This window comes from Anastrepha ludens, chromosome 3 (assembly GCF_028408465.1).
Source record: "Anastrepha ludens isolate Willacy chromosome 3, idAnaLude1.1, whole genome shotgun sequence".
NCBI lineage: Eukaryota > Metazoa > Arthropoda > Insecta > Diptera > Tephritidae > Anastrepha > Anastrepha ludens.
The window spans coordinates 5,425,799-5,445,788 of record NC_071499.1 but is presented as its reverse complement, the minus strand read 5'-3'; the positions used below and the strand labels follow the sequence as shown (position 1 = coordinate 5,445,788).

Below are 19,990 nucleotides of genomic sequence, written 5' to 3'. Positions count from 1 at the left end.
TCTACTGGCTAGGGCGAATATGCAGTGACCCGTTACAACACCTGTGAGGACGCTGGTAGTTGATCTGTTGAATCCAAGCAGACATTTTGTGCTTTTAGGATTCAATTTTGGCCAGAGCGCTTTGGATACCTTGCAGTTAGTAGTCAGAGACCACCTTCTATTGGTTTCTGCGATTACGCTCAAGTCAATCGCAGTGTACAGTTCGTTTAAAGGTATGCTTATATCCTTTACCACTCGCTGAAGGTCGAGCTCAGAGCTTTTCCTTGCCCACTCATCTGCTTTTTTATTTCCCTCCACTCAGAGTGGCCGGGGACCCAACAACACATCTTGAATTGATCCGCGCTGAGGCCAGTGCCTTGGTCGTGGATTGACTATCAACAAAAATGGTAAGGTTTGCCGGAGGTAAGTCCATTAGTCTTATCGCATTTTCTGCCTTGTCTATAGCGTAGGTCTCAGCTTGGAAGACACTAAAGCGGTCTGAGAGTCTAAAGGAGCAATTTAAGGATAATTTTTTTGAGAACACTCCCGGTCCCGCGCCATTGTCCATCCTTGAACCCTTAGGATTGTATCTGCACCGCTTACCACCACATGAAAGCTCCATAAGTCAAAATGGGTCCTATGAGCATATTCTTTGCTCAGTGGTTTATATACGGGTTCAGACACCACTTTTTGCCGAATGTCCTCTTACAGATAAAGAGGGAATTACTCAAGACTATAGCAGGGGAATTTTTTTTTTTTAATTGAAAGAAAAAGGCCAACGCCTATTGGGCTCAAATGTGGAAATTTACAAAGGCAACGCTTCTGCTATGGCATTTTCCACAAGCATTTACCGCTGGCACCGACTATTAAGATAGTGATGATTTTTTATTGGTTCATGCAATTTTAAGTTTTTCTTTTGAAAATTTTATATTGGACCAATAAAATTTTTTAATTTTTTGCTAACCTACGCCCTACAATATTAATCCCTATAATTGTGTTCAAAAATGTATACAACATTATCACGGAACCCTAGCCTTTACATAAATAACGCCCTTGAAATTTAGGTCACCATAAATTAACCTAATTGAATGGCTATAGGCGACAAATAATATCAAAAATGGCAAAAGTTAATCGCAACTTCCACAAATATTTATACATATGTATGTATGTATATAGAGGACAACACGGCGCCAAAAGTTCACTGCGTTAAGCCACCTCGCCATTATTAGTTTACCCGTAGGAAGAGGCGGTCTGTAATTTCTGTCACAACAAGGGCGGCAAATAATAGGCGAACACGCGTCAGGTTTCAATTTATTACTGGACTGTAGTTTCGGTGAGAAAAGGAGATCAAAATTCGGCATATAAACGAACGAACGCGTCTATTCGATTGTTTCGTGCGTAAAAATTTGTACTTAAAGAAACATACATACAGGCATATATATGCAGAAAATTTGTGTTTACTAAATTTAAATGAGAAGGTAATTTTTGTACATAATTATATGTAGAATAAATATTTCTTATTTCCAAACCTTATTATTGGTTTGAATTGTGATTATTTGCTTCTTTCAAACGATTGTTCAAATTTATTTTGAATGGGAAAACACGGCAACAGATTTGTTAATCTGAGAAAAAAAAATACTACATATGAAAAAAAGCATATCCATTTATGTTAGGTTAGGTTAGATTGGTATGGTTGCCCAAGGAATGAGCACACTTTAACGAGGAAAAACGGATTCCTCCTTTGTGATGCAGTTATGAAGGAGGTGAGGTGAGAGAGGAAGACCGATGGGATGAGGGGAGAGGGCGGGGAGTGGTGGTGCTGGGATGGTTAGGAGGGTGGGTTAGAGTGTGCTTTGTGCTACTGATGAAATTCATCAGATTTCTAATGTCAGCCTCAGCTATATCAGCAGGCGTAGCAAAGAATTAAGGGCCAAGATGCCTGGATCTTAGCCCCGCCAGAGCAGGGCAGCTAAGGAGTAGGTGCTGAGATGATTCCACCTCGTCTTCCATACATCCATCTCAAAAGGGACTTGAGGTAATCCCAATCCTCACAGCATGCATTCCTGTGAAAAACCCACGAGATTTGAGAGCTGATATTTTGTCAACCTCAGAAGCTCGCCCGAGGCATTTATGTGATTTTAAACTAATTTGGTGACCGGCAACAATCCAAACTCAACATCTCGGGTCAACGTTGGATATACATACATATATGTACATATATACATATATATACACATACAAATGCACAGACATGCATATATAAATATGCAGTTGCGTTATCGCCGAAATTGAATAAAAATTTAAATATGCATTTGTTTCTTTAGTCTTAATTTTTTTAGATTCTTAGAATACCAGGGTAATTTATGAATGCGAATAAGGAAAAGAGTGTACGTATATACATACGTACATATGTGGCATTAATTTAGACAGCCATTTCTTCAAGCATTGTTTTTCTCTATTTGTCATAAATGTTAAACAGCCAAAGACTGCTAATAAAATAAGCTTTAAATTACTGAATGAATGCCAAATATTTTTACACTTTCTTTCCGTGGTGCTCACGTGGCGGTTTAAGCGATTCATGTTACCACTGAGCCCACACGTGCAATTTCTTTTGAACGCCATTCTCCCCAAACGAGCCCGACATCGATGAGACGAACGGGTTGTTAACTGCGATGTAGTGCAAAGAGAGATACTCTCCATTAAGCGCTAAGGGCTTTTGTATATATGTATGTATGTATGTAGGCACAACTTATTTTACGCGTCTCAACACGTTTTTACATGCAATCGTACAAACAACATATGTATGTATGTGTATTAGTATATATGCATATGTATGCAAGTGCATATACAGGGTCCAAATACTTTATTTTTGAGGGTGTAAAGAGAATGAAATTGGGAGTGGAAGATTCAATTTCAACTTTGCTATATGATGTCCTTCGTTTCGTTCTAAGTTATTGAACTTTCCAGTTCACCAATAACCATTTTGCTCTGTCGAAGTTTTCAGTGGCTCTCAAATGAACTGTTTACAAATGAGAAAAAATACAAGTTTGTATTTTTGGATTAATTTCGTTTTCCTCCCATAAAGAATATCAAAAGAACGTGTTGGCTTTATATTGCATGGGCATTTAACTATGAAAAAGCTCTGTTCAAAGTGGGTGCCGCTTTTGCTCACAGTTTTGTTTCATCAAGACAACGCACAGTGTCACAAGTCAATGAATGAATTGAACTTCGAATTTCTCCCACCTCCCCGTATTCGCCAGGTTTGGCTCCCAGCAACTACTGGCTGTTTGAAAACCAAAAACAAACGTTTTTTTTTGTTAGGCCTGGGACTTTTGAGCTCATGTGTTATGTAGATATGTATTTATATCACCACCTGGATAACGCTTTCACGGATTGTTGAACCATGCTAAATCGTGGTAAAAATGTATGTGCCTCTAATTATTTTGAGGTCAAAAAGTAAATGGACCATAACACCGATTGGTGCCCACTGACATAATTTTTTTGCGAAAACACCATCGACTATTGGATCAGAGCTTTGATATAATCTTAAACTCCTACAGAATTATGGCAAACAGCATAAAAAGCTCCTGCTCAACTAAATATCGTTGTGTGGGTCGGTAAATTGTCGTGGTGAATATACCGCAATAGTTTGGGTATGTGCGAGCGAGGGAGATATTAACATTTTTCCCGATAGTCCAGCCGCGTTCTTCTGCTGACACGAGATTCTGATGACGTCATGGTGCAATTCCAAACTTAGCAGCTTCTATAAGGAAGAGATCAAACTTATTGGGTGTGCAGATAACACTTCTCTGATCTGGCTTCCAGGACATAAAAACATTGAGGGAAATGAAATTGCTGATGAGTTTGCTAAAAACGGTCAACAGTCACAGAGACGCGATTATCGGTATCCCCCGCACGGTTGTAAAAGTGGAATTGCACAACTTATTTCTCAGGAAAGCGCAGAAGGGAAGGAGCTCCATTTCTTCATGTGCTATTTCAAAAACCCTTTCCCAGTACAATAGATGCAGGACTCATAAAGTTCAGGGAAATCTACGCCATTCAATTTCCATACTCGTAGCTGTGTTTACCGGTCATTGGATGACACCTGTTGTGATGCCTTCGATAAAATTTTGAACCAAATAACAAACAACAGCAATGAGATGTTACTTTTTTAAGAAACATGAAAAATCCTTCAGGCATAAGTCGACATTTTCACTCGACCCATCCGAAAGGCAATATGCAAAACGCTCTGGATCGATCCCAGCAAGACCCTGTTGTTGTTGTTGTAGCAGCATAAACATTCGCCATACTTACATATGGCGAATGCTGCTGGAGTGACAGTCCTTGGCCGGATATAAATCCGGGTCATTTCGGTAACGTAGAACTGACTGTCGTGGAAACGCTAATGATGTCCGCTGACACGACGATCTTCGAGTACAATTTTCTTAACTTTTCCAATATTTTCGTCAATCACAGTGGGGCTTCTGCACATGACATTTTGTTTGAAACACAGAATTTCAAACATACTTTTTGTTCAACTAAACTCGACAAGATAAATTTGCAGAATACAAAAAAAACTGGCTTGTTTACAAGGCTATTGCGCCAGATAGTAGACAGATTTCGTTCAAGCCAAAAAAAAACACAAAACACTGTTCGTTTATGTCAGCAATTCCGGGTACTTTTTAAACTGAAGTTATGGACCGTGTATAATACGTACATATATGCGTGAATGTAAATGCGTACTCATATACATAAACCTATAACACATAAACATTCGCGAATTTCTCCTAACCAAAATGTTCGTTACTATACACGCATACATATGCAAATGTATGGTACATGCAAGTTTTTTATGACACACGCTTATTCGAGCATATAAAACTTAAACAAAATTACATAAGCGTGATTCGCACAAGCGTGAGTTTTATCGCGCACAAAGCAACTGCCGTCTTATCGTTGCTCACTAATTCGAAGTACATAGTTTGTGGTGCAGAAAAGGCAGGAGAAATATGAAAGAGGGGCGCCGTTTAGTAAAGTTATTTACAGCAAAGTTAGATATTGGCAACTGTATTACATCCATTTCTGGCACATGTCTATCAACTAGACGTTCAGACACATGAGTTCTGCAAACACTAAGTGAATTCAAACGATTAATAGAAGAGGCGGCTTTGACCTCCTTTTTTCTGCGGTGATTTGGAGAACTTCCGATGCTAGAAAAATTACGGTTCTTCGCTGATATCAGCTAAGTTCAAACTGGTTTTGGGAGATATTCGAACGTACATACGTATTCCTCATGCGGGTCATGAGCATTAGTCGGTCGTGAGCAATTATTTACCTACATAAGTATGTATGTATGTATTGTATATCTGGCTCATGTTGCGAGAGCTTCAATATAAAAACATGAGAAGTATAATAAAAAAGCTGATTTATTAAGAAATAAAAAATAATTGAAAAAGTACTGCGGTATATGCTTCTGTTGCGACAGGAAGACAATGCGGCACATGTTATTATGAATGCTTGGAGGGTGGCTGACCTAAGCATGTACGAGTATTGTCCGTTGTTGCTGGTTAAGAAGAGAGTAATGAGTCACATTTTCCCCTACTTCACTGAAACATTAAATTGTGTTGATATGCATAGTGCGTTTAACAACCAACCTAGCGCAATGCCAATATGTATATGAGTAGGCTGTAGAGAAGCTATAAAAACAACAACACGATCGGTATAGGCATTAGAAAAAATACACGCATCACTTAGTAGGGTTTTAATAAAAATCGATGAAAACTCAATAAAAATGCAAACCAGAAGCAAAGAAATAATTGCAAAATGGAACGCCTTGCATTTGTTTTCACATGCATATGTACATACATATCTATGTCTGTCACCTGTGCACTTTTTCAACGCGAACATTCAAAAGCGGTGTTGAGCGCACTTACATACATATATACATACGCAGATGACAACGAAGCACTGACACTGACGTCTACTCGAAGGGCGGTCCGCATAAGGGTTGGCCGGTAGAGGGTCATGCTAATGGCAGTGTACACTTAAGCACGTTCATATGTAGATGTGCTGTTTTCATGGATGTATGCGTAGCACTCGGCCAAGATCACCCGCAGAAAGCCACCAACCAAACAACTTGCAACTACCTAACCAAAAAGCCAAGAAGCAGCCCCAAGGCGCAGCCTGCTGACGTAGTCGTGGTTGTATTTTTAGCAACACATTGTAATACATCAGCGAATTGTCGCCAATTTGTAATTGTGGTGATTAAGTTTTCTAGGAAATGTTTGCTTTCCTAATGCATTGCGTTTTTTGCTAACCGTAAATTTTTTTGGTGCACTTTTTCTCATTTTAAGCAAATTAAACTTTTTTAACTTATTATTCTGCCCATTTGTTGATTTGTGAAGCACGAATAATCATTACTAACGAGCAATAAAACAATATTCTTTTCACAGTTGCTGTAAATTTGAGACTTTGCGTGCGTGTATATACATATTTATATATATATATATATAAATGCTCAAACACCACAGTTGATTACATTTTTTTAATAAATTTTTAATTTTTCACTAATTCCACACTTATTCTCGATACCCGTTTGGATTTTAGTTTTCCCGATGAGTTTCCAGCAGTAAAAACACAATTTAAAATTTGTATCTTTTTTCTGTAAGAATCACCACGACAACCGCTGGCTCAACATCTAATTTTTCGCCCAACAAACGCCACGAACGACTACGAAATCGAGACTAAAATGAAAAGTCGGAAAAGCGCTTCGGACTCAATTCAATTTCACTCACATGACGCAGAAGCTTGAAAAGCGTAGAAATGAAATAGTAAACAATAAGGAAAACACTCATTTTCAGTTGCGTCAGCTCCTGTTATTCGGCCGTGTGGCAAGTATGCATACGTACAATGCGGGAGGTCTCACCTCGTCGTGTGCTTGAACTCACTCGCAAATTGGGTAGTGCGGCACTTGAGCACTGAAACTGTGCCAGTGGTGCCACTGTCAAAGGCTGTCGGCATCAGCGTCATCAACGACTTCAAGCACCCAATATTGCCGCCAACCCACCTATGTATGTATGTATGCATGGACTCGCACAATATGTGAATAAGTTACTTGTACGGCGCTTGTTGTGACGGTGAGACGTCGTAACCTACAGCTGACTGTATTCGGGAAAACCCGATGGAAGCAGATGAAAAACAAATGATTTAATGTTATTATTTACTTTTCACATACACATACATACATACATTTAATTATATATTGTACAAACAATCGAAAACGAAACTATCGGTATTGTATCCGATATTCTCGTATTATTCTACATAATTCATAGCTTTAATTAGCCTTTTAGAAAATTATTGAGACAAGTAACTTTTTAATTCTATTCTTGACCTGGAGGCTTTAATTAAAATTATTAATATTTTTGTATATGTGTTATGCCCAATGAACGATACTTCGACCTAAGAGATCTTTGACACTTCGACCATAGGATGTTTGTCCTACTACATATTTTAGAAATACTTAATACTCGTCCTATTGACTGGCACTACTACCTTAAATGTATTACATCAGGTTCTACTTCACCTAGATGTCGATGCTTCCGATGGGGAATTGGTTGAAAGCCACATTTTTCAATAAACTTTCCGCCTTTTGGACAAATTTCAAAATATCTGGAATATGAGCATTGACAGAGTGCTTATGTGACTTCCCGATGGGTAATTCTTTGAGTATTTTCCCATCTATTTGCCCTGCATTTACATAGCTTTTGCCCAATTGATACAACTGTATAGTTGTTCTTGCTGTTGTTGTAGCAGCATAAACATTCCCCATACATATATAACGAGTTCATCAGCAATTTCATTGCCTTTTATTCTATAGTGACCCGGAACCCAGCAAAGCACAATTTTGCAGTAAGTTCAAATGATAGAAAAATATTTTTCCAAGAATGGTTCCACCTGTTTTCTTGCCATGAAAAAAGCTTCTCGTTGATATACCTCTCAGCACTTTTTGGTAAACGGTTTTGTAAGAGCTAAAGAACTTAAAATGATAATAAAATAAGATAAATATTTGGCGCGAATACTTCTGTAAGGTGTTAGGCCAAGCTCTTTCTCCCATATGCAATGTGTGCGTCTTGATGTTGTTCCACAAATTGAGGGGCCTACAGTTTTAAGCCGACTCGGAACAGCAGATATTTTTTATGAGAAGCTTTTTCTTGGCAGAAATACACTCGGAGGGCGCCGAGGGGCGATCGCTATTAGAAAAAACGTTTTCTCTCAATTGGTGTTTCATGCACGAAGATTATATTGAGAATATATTTCCATACCCACCATTTTATTTGCTATATTTGACAAGGAGTTGAAGCTTTTTTTTATTGAAATTAAAAAATAAATTATGTTTTTTGATGAAATAAATATATTTCAATTTCTTAATTTTTTAGGCTTAAAAATTGAATTATTTAGAATACTTTCCAGTATAAGTTTTCATTTGCTCCGATTTGAACACCGCGTGGCTGCGCGTAGAGTCTTTGAAGAAAAAGCTTCAAGCCTTCATACCTACATAAAAGCTGAAAGTTGTCATACATGCACACACACGTATACATACATATATGCACCATATTAAAATAACAATCGCCAATTAAAACCTAAAATGATTCCCTTCACACTGATTTCTATTGTTTGCAACATTTTGTAGCGCCATTCGCTTTGATTTTGTGATTTTGCGCACTGAAGTGAAAACAGCGCACAGCTGATTGTCATGTTAAAGCAATGCAGATTGATGCAAAATGTAAAGGAAAATTACAATAAATTAATTAAAAATAACCGGATTGTGTATACAAACGGGCAAATAGTTTTGAGCAAAAAGTTTCACTAGTGCAATTTGACAGAAAAATTTGAGCTTAATTTTATTCAATCTGTTCTCCTCCGTTGAATCATTTTTGCGTACCACAAAGCAGTTGGAGTACTCACACTTTACGACTCTTGCAGCACAGCTAAGGGGAAATCTCATTATTTATGCACACATGCATGTATGCATGTCTATATGTATGTATGTATGTATGTAAATATGTATGTATAATTTGTGTAAACATTGCAGAGACAATTTTTTACGCGCGAAAAGTTAACGAATTGACATTGAAACTACTCGTCTATGTGTGCATGTACGTACTCGTATGCATGTAAGCGGATGACTTATTAAAAAAATTAACATGTTCGCCTGTGTGTTTGACAATTCCCAATGAGAATTTGAAACACGGATGTATGTATATTAGGGATTTCAATTTCGGGAGACAAGCTTAAGTACCGAAAATTCCGGGATTGTAAATTTAATATGAAATGGATACAGAATAAACCACACTTATGGCAAAACAGGCAGCATTTCTCTTTAACTTCTTAGCCAATATGTTCGTTTTTGTTTTAATTTTAATATAAAAAGCCATACATATGATTTTATGTATGTGTATATTCCTGTGTTGTAGAAAGTTGCATTGAGTTGTTGAATTTTTCATTTTTACATAAATGAATACTGCCTTCCGCTTAGTCCACTTGAAATGTGGGAGATGAAAAAAATATATGAAAAATATGTATCTAAAACCCATATATTTATTATTTATTATATGGCAGAAGAGTTTCTCAAACAATATTAATGAATTATTTTTCGGGTTAAGGCAATCCAAACCTACCATCAGTATATCGGCCATTATGTATGCCCGACACTATGGGAAAGCTCCATGAAAAACTGATGAAGCCTCAACTGGCTGCAGCCGTAGATAACGCCGCAGGACTATCCATAAGACACCACGAAAAGTATACAAAAGGAGCAATCGAAACTGTCATAAACAGTGTAGGAGTGGATGGGCGAATTAGCCACCTTAGAGGAAAGGTTCAAAATTTCGGTATACATATCTACAACACATAACGAGGAATTACTTGCGCGATCGCAAACTCATTTATAAACCTCAGAGGGTTCTCGCTGCATAGACGTCAAATTCGAAGCGACACTAAGATCAATTCTCGGTCCCGATTTGTGGAATATTAGTTAAATATAAGTAGATATATAGCGCGATATCCAATATAGAAATGCCTGATAGAACCTTTCTAATCCGATACATTTTCTGCGGCCGCGGTCCTCACAGCACAAAACCTTGAAGAAGCTTGTAGAACACTTAATCAAGACATGACACGAACACAAACGTAGTTAGGTTCTCGTAGAAAACTTAATCAAGACATGGCACGAACACAAACGTAGGTAGATTCACGTTGCCCCACAGAAAAATCCACAGAGAAAATGGAGTTAATACTTCTAACCACGAAGCACACCCCACTAGGAGGTAGCATGCAAACATGCTCCAATACGCTAACCCCAAAAAAGCTTTTAAAGTACGTAGGCATAAAACTGGTCCCAAGACTAACTTTCTGGGCTTAAATAAAGCACACAGCAGAGAAAGTCGCTAAGATGGTATTTCCCACTAAGTAGACTGACGGCAAGCATTGGGAGACCAACCCAAATGAAACGGGAAATAATGATGGCTGCCACGATGTCCGTTCTCTTATAAGGAGCTAAGGGGTAAGCTCCTTGCATCGGTACAACGAACAGCGGCTCTGATAGTTGGGTCAGCCTACCGCACAGTATCAGGGCCAGATAGACTTACTGGCCTTCGAAAGGAAAAAGTTGTGGGTATTACAGAACGGGGGGACGGGTGTAAGAGATATCAAAACTGCAGATCTCGAAATAAATGACGAAACGCTAAGGCATAACACGCGCTACAGATGAACGGCTGGTCTAATAAAAGATGTCGCTACATGGTACAGCAGGAACTTAGGTGAAGTCAAATTTCATGCAATTTAAATGCACGGGGTAATGGTATTTCCAGAAATACTTGTGCCGAAGATGACACTGAACACACCTTTTTCCAATGTACGCGTTAGGAACAAGGACGTGGAACGTTGGAGATTGCAGTCGGTCATTTAAAAATAAAAAAAATATAAATTGGCTTGTACACTTCCGTTAGGTGTTTGACCGAGCTCCTCTTCTTATTTGTGGCATGCGTCTTGTGTTATTCCACAAATAGAGGGTCCTAGAGTTTTAAGCCGATTCCATACAGCAAATGGTTTTTTATGGGGAAAAGATGCTAAGCAGCGAGGAAATCATCACGGAAAATATACTCCGCATGGAAAAGCGGGACCTGCACGCAAGCGCACAAGCAGAAGATGGAACGCTACTCTGAAGTAATGCGAAAACAGCTCCAGGGTGGGCGACGGTTCCAAACGAGGGGGAGTTTTTTAGTACCTGATATACCACTGTTGCGGCGGCAGGCGTACTGGGATTTTACTAACGAGATCCCGAAAATCCCGAAGTCGTAAAAACCAAAAATTGTGCATCCCTAATGTATATAAATGTATACATACATACATATTTTTTTCCTTACATGCATGCATACATACATATGTATGTACATATACTCCTACTATCATAAAGCTGTAATCTGTTTATTAGCAAAATAATTTCTATAGGATTTGAATAACTGAATTGCTATGCATGGGTATATATGAATGCACCTACACATGCTTGCATGTATGTGTGTACGTACAATATATACTTTCATGGCCCGTTTCATTCATGTTACATACCAAGCAATTAAGGGTCAAGAGAATTTGTTGCAGCAAATTCGTGTTTGTGTGGTGTTTCCAACTACATATAGCCATACATATATGTATGTATACAACGTATGACATTATAATTTATCCGACTCACTATAATTTCAATCGTGTCACACAAAATAAACAGAGCGCAGTCTGGTCAATGTGAGGTAAAGAGCTTTCAAGCGGCTAATGAGCAAATGTTTTCCCAATCAGGGGAATTATTATACTATATTATCTTACATAAAAACTTATTGAAATCGCATTCGTAACTATCGCACACACACAAGCCCATATGTGTGTATTTCTGCACACATAATTTTATAAAGATGCGGCATGAAAACAATTAACCTCAAAACTAAAATCGTATTTGAAAAGAAATTTGTTCAACACAGATTGGTTCATTCATATGGTAATGTGCTTGGTATACATGCATACATACATATATACACACATACATACCTATACAATTTGTTATGTTAGTTTTTTCAATTTCTTTTGCCGACTTTAAGCTCTAAATGTCGAGGCAACCAATTCAAAGTCGATAGCGCACAAATATACAAACATACGCATATACATACATACACAAGCTTACGTTCACCGGAAATCCGCGAATGCATACCCCGCAGGAAAAGTACGCTTTCGCAAGAATTCGAAACTAACGCACAACAACAACAACTGACACTTGTTATTAGAGACACCCTATTGGTGGGTGGTAACAAATTAATTGATCGCCTTCATTTGATTTCAGCTTCCAGACTTTGTAACCGTATGTGAGCGTAGGTCTTATGGCGGTTTTCTATATTCGAAGTTTCAGGTTTGTGGAAAGTAGTCTCGACTTCATCAGTTGTGTATGCGTAAAGTAAGATTTATTTGCAGCTTATATCCTGTCTGCTATGGCAATTGATGACTTTCTGTGCACTCAGCAAAACTCCAAGATACTTAAATTCATTGACTTTCAATGGCTAAAGCTATGACATAATCCGCATCGTCACAAATGTGTAGAGAAAAAATATGGTGTCTTCAAATATCAGTTATAACAGTGCGAAGTGCTAGGTTGAAAAGTAGGAGTGAGAGCGCATCTCCTTGTTTTGCACCTGGGATCACTTCGAAACGATTGGTGACAATATTTTTATTTTCACTTTTGCCCAAGTGTTGTAGATGTACTAGTTTAGCACTACATTTAAGAGATCAATCAAAATGAGTGGTCTTGCAATTTAAATTCAAAATTCTTGCTGCATGTAAATCGTGATCAGATTGGAGGTACTTTTTCCAATACGGTTGTTTGAACGATGACGCGTAACTACTGTCAGACTAATACATTTTTTTTTGTTTTCATTATTCGTTGACATTGCATCGTTTACAAATCGTAAAATTGTCATACGAAAATCGACGCTTTGTGAAAAGTATTCATCGCGCACTAAGGACGTGTTCAGCGATGAGGTCCATTTTTGCCATATATAAGCAAAATTGCCGCATTAGGAAGAGCCATTACATCCATTGAAAAGTATCGTTTGGTGCGACCTATGGGCTGAAGGAATCATCGGCCCATTTTTCTTCAAAGGCAAGGCTGGCGCCAATGGAGCAGTGAATGGCGAACGCTATCGAGCCACGATAAACGACACTTTTCGAATTTATCTCTCAGTGCCTAGACGGCACTGAAATTGAGTTATGCATATGTAAAATGCGCGCTGTCACAACTGAATGAAATAAACAAAAAATATCAGAGAAATTTTTTTAGTATGAAATATCATCTTGAGACCGTGCGTAAACTTTAGACTGTTTGATCGATACTTTACGAGATATCGATCACTACAGCCATCTACCGAGAAAATAATGCATTTTCCCCAACCTGATATAATTGGCCCGACCATTCTTTGCAGGTTGTTTGGCCGAGCTCCTTTTCCAATTTCTAGTGTGTCTCCTGGTGTTGTTCCACAAATGGAAAGGCCTAAAGTTTTATGCCGCCTTCGAACGCCAGATGAGTTTTTATGAGAAGCTTTTTCATAGTAGAAATAGTGAGGGACGACTTCAACAAAGAAAATCCTTTTATACCACTTAGTGTTTCACACCCACATTACATGCCGAGCCCGGGCCCTATCGTATAGTAGTCACGTACAAACCGTGCGTTTATGAGGCACCTACATATACAGTCAGCATTAAATGAAAGTGGTGTACACAAATTAACAAGTTTTCACTATTTATTTTATTTTTTAGTTTAAATTATTTTTTATAAAAACACAGTTCATACAACAATAAAACCATATAACGCATATTTTCAAATTTTGTACAAAATATATAAAAACTCATAAAAATCTCAAACTTTTTATTAGAATTTCTTGAAAAATTTCTAGTATGCAATTTTGTAGTCAATTGAATTTTAATAAAATAAAGCGCATGTTTCCAGTGGGTCGAAAATCGCACAGATTTTTTTATTTCCTTTTTTGTTTTGCGGCGATCTTGAGTATTTTCTGCATTTAACGCATGCTGAACATTTTTTTGTGGAAGAAAACACACAACACCGTCAGCAAAGAAAAATTGTCAAAAAGCTACGCGATCTTTGCGCCACCTGAAGCTTACACTTTATTATACCACAATTCAATGATCTATAGAATTGTGTACCCGGATTTTATGTAAATATTCTTAGCAATGAGTTTGAATTTAATTTGCCAAATTTTTATAAATTTTGGTCATAGTTTGAAGCTTTGCGTTACATAGTTTTTGTTGTAATATAAACTATATTTTTATGAAAACATAAATGAAATTAAAAAATAAGTAAATAAATAGTGAAAATTTGCCAATATATGCGTACACTTTCTTTTGACGCTGGCTGTATTTATGTTCAATAGAAAAACTGCTGGCTGGTTGTTTGAGTGCTCCCTACCTAATTTACCAATTTCGCTCAAGCTTTCGTGGCATTTGCTATTCGTCCCATTATCTATAGTATTAAGCCATAAAGTTGTCCTCTTTTCTTGGGAAGTACTATACATGCAAACCTTAGACAACTACTGTAAGTGTGTGCGTGTACCCAAATACGCCTATTGTCTATTGTAGTATTTAACTCGACCATCGAATATAAAAATTGAATTTTCTTTAAGCAAGAAGTACCGATTATTTACACGTGTATCGCTCATCGATCCAGGCAAGGCATTTCTCACACTGATCAGATTCCTATGGCCAACTGCGTAGGTCATTGCTTCGCACAATACAATTAATATCTCTTTATTTTGTCTCGCTCGAGGTAATGAGGCTACTTTATTCCTTATTTGTCAACGATTTTTTGCTGTAAATACAAGCACTTGAATTCTCTGAAGGGTGTATACTTGATTGAAATCGCACACAATTAAATGCTTAATATGACTTCTAGTAGACGTATAGCAAATTTGATAGACTTTTGAGGATAAGTTTATTCGTCAGAATGAGTGTATTCGCCGGGACAATTGAATTTTCGTTGTTTTTGTAGAAACACGTTTGTAATTAATTAACAAACACGGTAAAATTCTGCAATAGTGGGATCTTAATACCCTCTTCAGGCATGTATTTCAGTATTAAAGGTGCATTTTTGCATTTTCCGGCAAGTTGCGGGCAAGTGAGCTTAATGAGTGCAAACAGTCCATACAACAGTCGAAAACATTACTTTTCACAGGCGAAACTAAAATTAATATGATGGATAAGGTTTTTTTGGGCTTGAGGAATGATATTTTTTTTTTATTCAGAAGCAGGGAAAGTAGGAAAGTGCTCAACGTGGGATTCGAACCCACAACCTCTAAGATGGCAGACTAGTGCTCCTGATAGCTAGTGGTCCTGATAGGTAGGTGAAATGGTTGGGGTACCACTCTGACACTACAACAGAACAACAACGAGATCTCTACAGCCAGCCAGAGCTGTTAATGTAATGGAGAATATTGATGGCATTTAGGTTGGTTGGTTGGATCAGGGTAAACACAGCTTACGAGTTTGGAAATTGAATGACATGGAGTTCCCAGGACTTTCTGAGTCCTGCGTCTATTGTACGAGGGGCCAAAGGGTTTTCGGAATAGCACACGAGAAGTGGAGCTCCATCTGATCGGTGCTTTTCTGAGAAATAAGTTGTCCAATTCCTCTTTAACAACAGTCAGGATGATGCCTCTGACCGGGCAGTAGATCTCTGAGATCAATTCAGTCGACGCCTTCCTGGGAACCTCATCAGCAATTTCATTTCCCTCTATGTTTTTATGTCCTGGAATCCAGATCGAAGAAATGTTACCTACACACCCAAGAGATTTAATTTCCTCCTTACAAGATTTGGTTCGTTTGGATCTGCACCACGGTGGCGTCAGAGCCTTGAACGCGACTGACCATCGGAAAAAAAATGCTAATATCTCCCTAGTCCCAACGTTCCCCAAGCATATAGCTGATTTAGAAAAGGTCCCTGCTCTGACTCCCGATTCCATCTTGAAGGCAGAGGTACCAGCCTACTTGGAAAGATTGCATTGGCACGACCCTCAAACTCCAGTGTGCAGGTAGAGAGATCTGTGCGAAATTCAGTGAAACACGGTGTTAACTGCCTGAAAATGCTACCATATCTCTTGAGGAATTGCCTCCAGAGTCCACCCTCCTTCAACCTTCCTGATAGAAAGACTTTTGCTCATCATGAAAATAACCAAAAGTTCGATTCCCGGTACAAAACATAGACCGTAAAGCACGATGGGGATAAAAAATTGGGGATCACTTTCTCGGAATGTTGTTGAACTAATAGTGAGAATAAATGGCAATATGGATGAGTTTACTTATCTTAAAATTCTCAAAAATACGATGACGCCATATCCCTTCGAGTCCATGCCACTAACCTGCGTATTCATTCATGATAACGGCCCCAAGCATGCAGCTAATGTGGTGAAAAATTGACATTCCAAAAAAAATTGCAGTTCTGGAGTGGTTCCAATCGAAAATCTGTGGAACGATGTTAAGGTTGGGCAAAAAAATATAAAAATGGCAAATTAATTATGACAAGGTGTACTGCAAAAAATCTGTTTTCTAGGTTTCAGTTATTGCCAAACAAAAGTTCAGAAAAAGAAATATTTTTTAAGTTTGTTCCGAAAAACCCCTAATATCTGATTTAAAAAGTGTATCAACAAATCTGTCCAGCTCACGAAAATCTTAATATTTTTCCCAAATGGGAAATGAAATATACAGGGGCGGCACTCGAAGTGTAACCAATTAAAAATGTCATAAATTAAGTTTGGAAAATTACTTTTATTTAATTCAATCAATTTACTTTTCTCGATATGACCATCTTTTGCCTTGACTATGGACGAAACGAATTGCAAGCAGCCGGATGTGACTTGCAGCTATTGTGGCCCACTCGCGGACAATGGATTTTTTTGGTTCACTCGAGCTTAGTGAGACGGTGCTGAGTCCTGTTGAAACATCCATGGTCAGCCACCGAAATGTTTGTCTGCCCACGGCTTCAAAGCAACCTCCAGAATAGTTTCCCAATAATATTTGCCATTTACCTTGACGCCAGGCTTGATAAAAACAATTGGAGAGTATCCATCTGCAGTTACAGCGGCCCAAACCATTGCCTATGGCGGGTGCTGCCTCCTGGTGGCCAATCGATGACTCAAATTCTCGTATGAATGGTTTGTCAAATAAACCATATCGTTTTGGGAGTTTGCGAATTGCTCAATTTGAAAAGTTGTCTCGTCAGAAAACACAATGTTCGGAAATTGACCGCCTTCGGCCAAGCGAAGCAACTCCTTCGCTCTTTCAAGTCTGACTTGTTGCTGCTTTGTTATGAGATCATGCGCCTTTTGGATTTTGTAAGGCTTGACTTTGAGATCATTCTTCAGTATGCAGCGGGTTCTGCGGTCAGATATTTTCAGTTCTTTCGCCATTTGACTGGCACTCCGTCGGCACTTGGCACTTGAGCGAAATAAGTCGCTTCTTCAATTTTTAACCATTTCACGTGACCGTGCAGTCTTTTGATGACCATCTCCATGACGTTTCGTGATGCTACCTGCGTCATTGTAACGAGTAATGCTGCGATAAACAAAAACTTGATTTACAGGGTTGCCCATATTCGACGGACTCTTTGGGCACATTCCAATCGATGAGGCTTGTCCGCAGGCAACAATCTTTGCGTCAATTGAATCTCATACGGGAATAAATGCAAATCAATGCTCATAATTCATTGCAAAGTGGTCCCAGCAATGTCCAACTGCTGAGAATGGCGATTTTGGGATGTCCTTGGCGACGCCTTGGTCGGTTTTGATTTGGCCTCTTTGGATTACGAAGAGCATCACCAGTCGAAAACCTTTCGTGCAAACGTTTAGCGGTGTTCTTAGAAGGCGCACTTTTCACATTATTCAATTTTTTATACGCTCGTTGAGTTTTCACAATTTACTTCTTTTGTTTAATGTAAATTTCAACAATTTGGGAGCGCTCGCGTGGCGTGTACTGTTCCATGTTAAAAATCTGCTTGGACTGGCGCTTCCAACGTGGTATGTCATTAAGCGATCTGACGTCTCTGTCAAAAGATACAGGGTTGCCAGATGGGTCCGTCGAATATTGGCAACCCTGTACTTTAAGGCTTGCTCGGCTCACGAACAATCCCTGCTTGTGATTTTCCAAATATACCTAATGCAATCACACTATTACGTTTGAAATCCTACTGGTTTTCTTTTTTCGCGTTTACTCTCGCTTGTAAACAATACTCTGGACTGCCATTTAGCCTACTAAAATACAGCTGATGCCCGTGCGCGGTCTGAAGTTGGATACACTTCGAGTGCCGGACCCTGTAATAGATTTAGTGATTTCGTTGGGAAAAAAGTACCGATTTATTTTGATGGAGAAGGATGCACCCTAATGTATTGCACTTACATGCCATATGCACATACTTACATATCTATAAAAATGCATTCAGGTTATTTATAAAAATATCAGTATAGCACTAATTTACACAACAGCAACAGTTTACTTACTTTGTACTTCAATGCAATCACGATTATATGCTTGAGTATTAAGGAATATTGATCAATTGTGACATTCACTGTAAATCGCATGATTATTATTTTATTTATGAACAATAAAGTTATTTCTGTTTAATCATGTGTGCATTTTAAGATATACAAACATTTTGGTTTAAGCCTTTAATTACATTTATATTTTCTTGCCCTTGTAAAGTGCATACAGCTATGGACAGACAGATGGGCACTTCCCCACAATAACATACATATGTATGTATAGTGATGATTATTGCTACTGGATGACCTAGCAATACTTTTATATCAGCATTATCAAAAAACAAAAAAAAAAACGAAAATAAATACATAATAATTCAATATCTTCAATTATAAGAGTTCGAAAAATCAGAATTTTTCACATTTTGAACTGGACACTGAAAAAGCGCACATTTACTGATGTGCAAAAAATAAATATATATATATATATATACAAGGTGAAGTACAAAATAAACAAGGCTGAGCTAAAATAGAAATGTTCGGAAATTGATAGAAACGACAGGAGCTTTGTTCTGATAACTTCGAGTTTATTTATTCAAAATTGTCCCCTCTGCCCTCAATACACTATTTGGCGGGATCTTAAAGCTTTTCGAAAGAGTGTTTCAGGTCATTGACCAGAATGTCCTTCAAGATGTTGGTACAAGCCTTTTAGATGGCCTTTATGTACGCAAAACTTTTTCCTTTCATGGCCAAATTCATGGGAGCCATATCAGGTGAATTCGGTGAGTGAGTGATGGTTAAAATGCGATTTCTAGTCAGAAAATCAGTCACAAGAGTCGAAAGAGTGGATCGATGAGATGGTGCATTATCATGCAAATAAGCGCCAACTTCCTCCTTCGCGGTATTCAGGGCGACTTCGATGAATGCGATGCAACAAACGCTTCGAAACGCCAAGATAGAAAATTGCATTGACGGTTTGGCCCGTTGGCACGAACTCCTTGTGGACAATTCCCTTGGTGTGGTGGCTCGACTCGGGCCTTCCATTCCACTATTTATCACCCGTTAAAATGTTGTACGAGTAAAGGAAGTTTTCGTCTTTACTCGTCTCTTTAATGAGGTCTTTCGAATGTTGAATTCTGAGCAATTTTTGGTCCTCAGTTAACTTGTGCGGAATGAAACGTGCACAGACCTTTCGTAAGCCCAAATGATCAGTTAAAATGCGATAAACCGATGTTTTAGAGATATTCAACTACGATTCCATGAATTTCAACGATGATTTCGGTTCATTTTTGATAAATTTGGGATTGTTCGAAGCACGTAATAAAAGCAGCAATACTGCTGCACTGATGTCAATTTGCAACACTGTTGCAATTGCTCAACTGATACTTTTCTGATGTTCGACAAACAAAAAATTTTTTTAAAACCGAACTGAA

At 38.3% G+C, this 19,990-nt stretch overlaps 1 protein-coding gene across 5 annotated transcripts in view; it reads right to left on the bottom strand.

The window, feature by feature from the left end:
- The window catches only part of LOC128856892 (phospholipid-transporting ATPase ID), a 112,230-nt gene that overhangs the window by 49,646 nt on the left and 42,594 nt on the right, over positions 1 to 19,990 (bottom strand). For 2 of the 5 annotated variants that reach the window (XM_054092315.1, XM_054092319.1), the window contains exon 1: positions 6,518 to 6,702. The exons of 1 other annotated variant lie outside the window; for it this stretch is intronic. The gene's annotated coding sequence lies outside the window, so the exon portion shown is untranslated. Of the gene's footprint in view, positions 1 to 6,517; positions 6,703 to 19,990 lie in introns of those variants that run through there. 2 more of the 5 variants (XM_054092317.1, XM_054092320.1) reach the window with 2 other exon arrangements.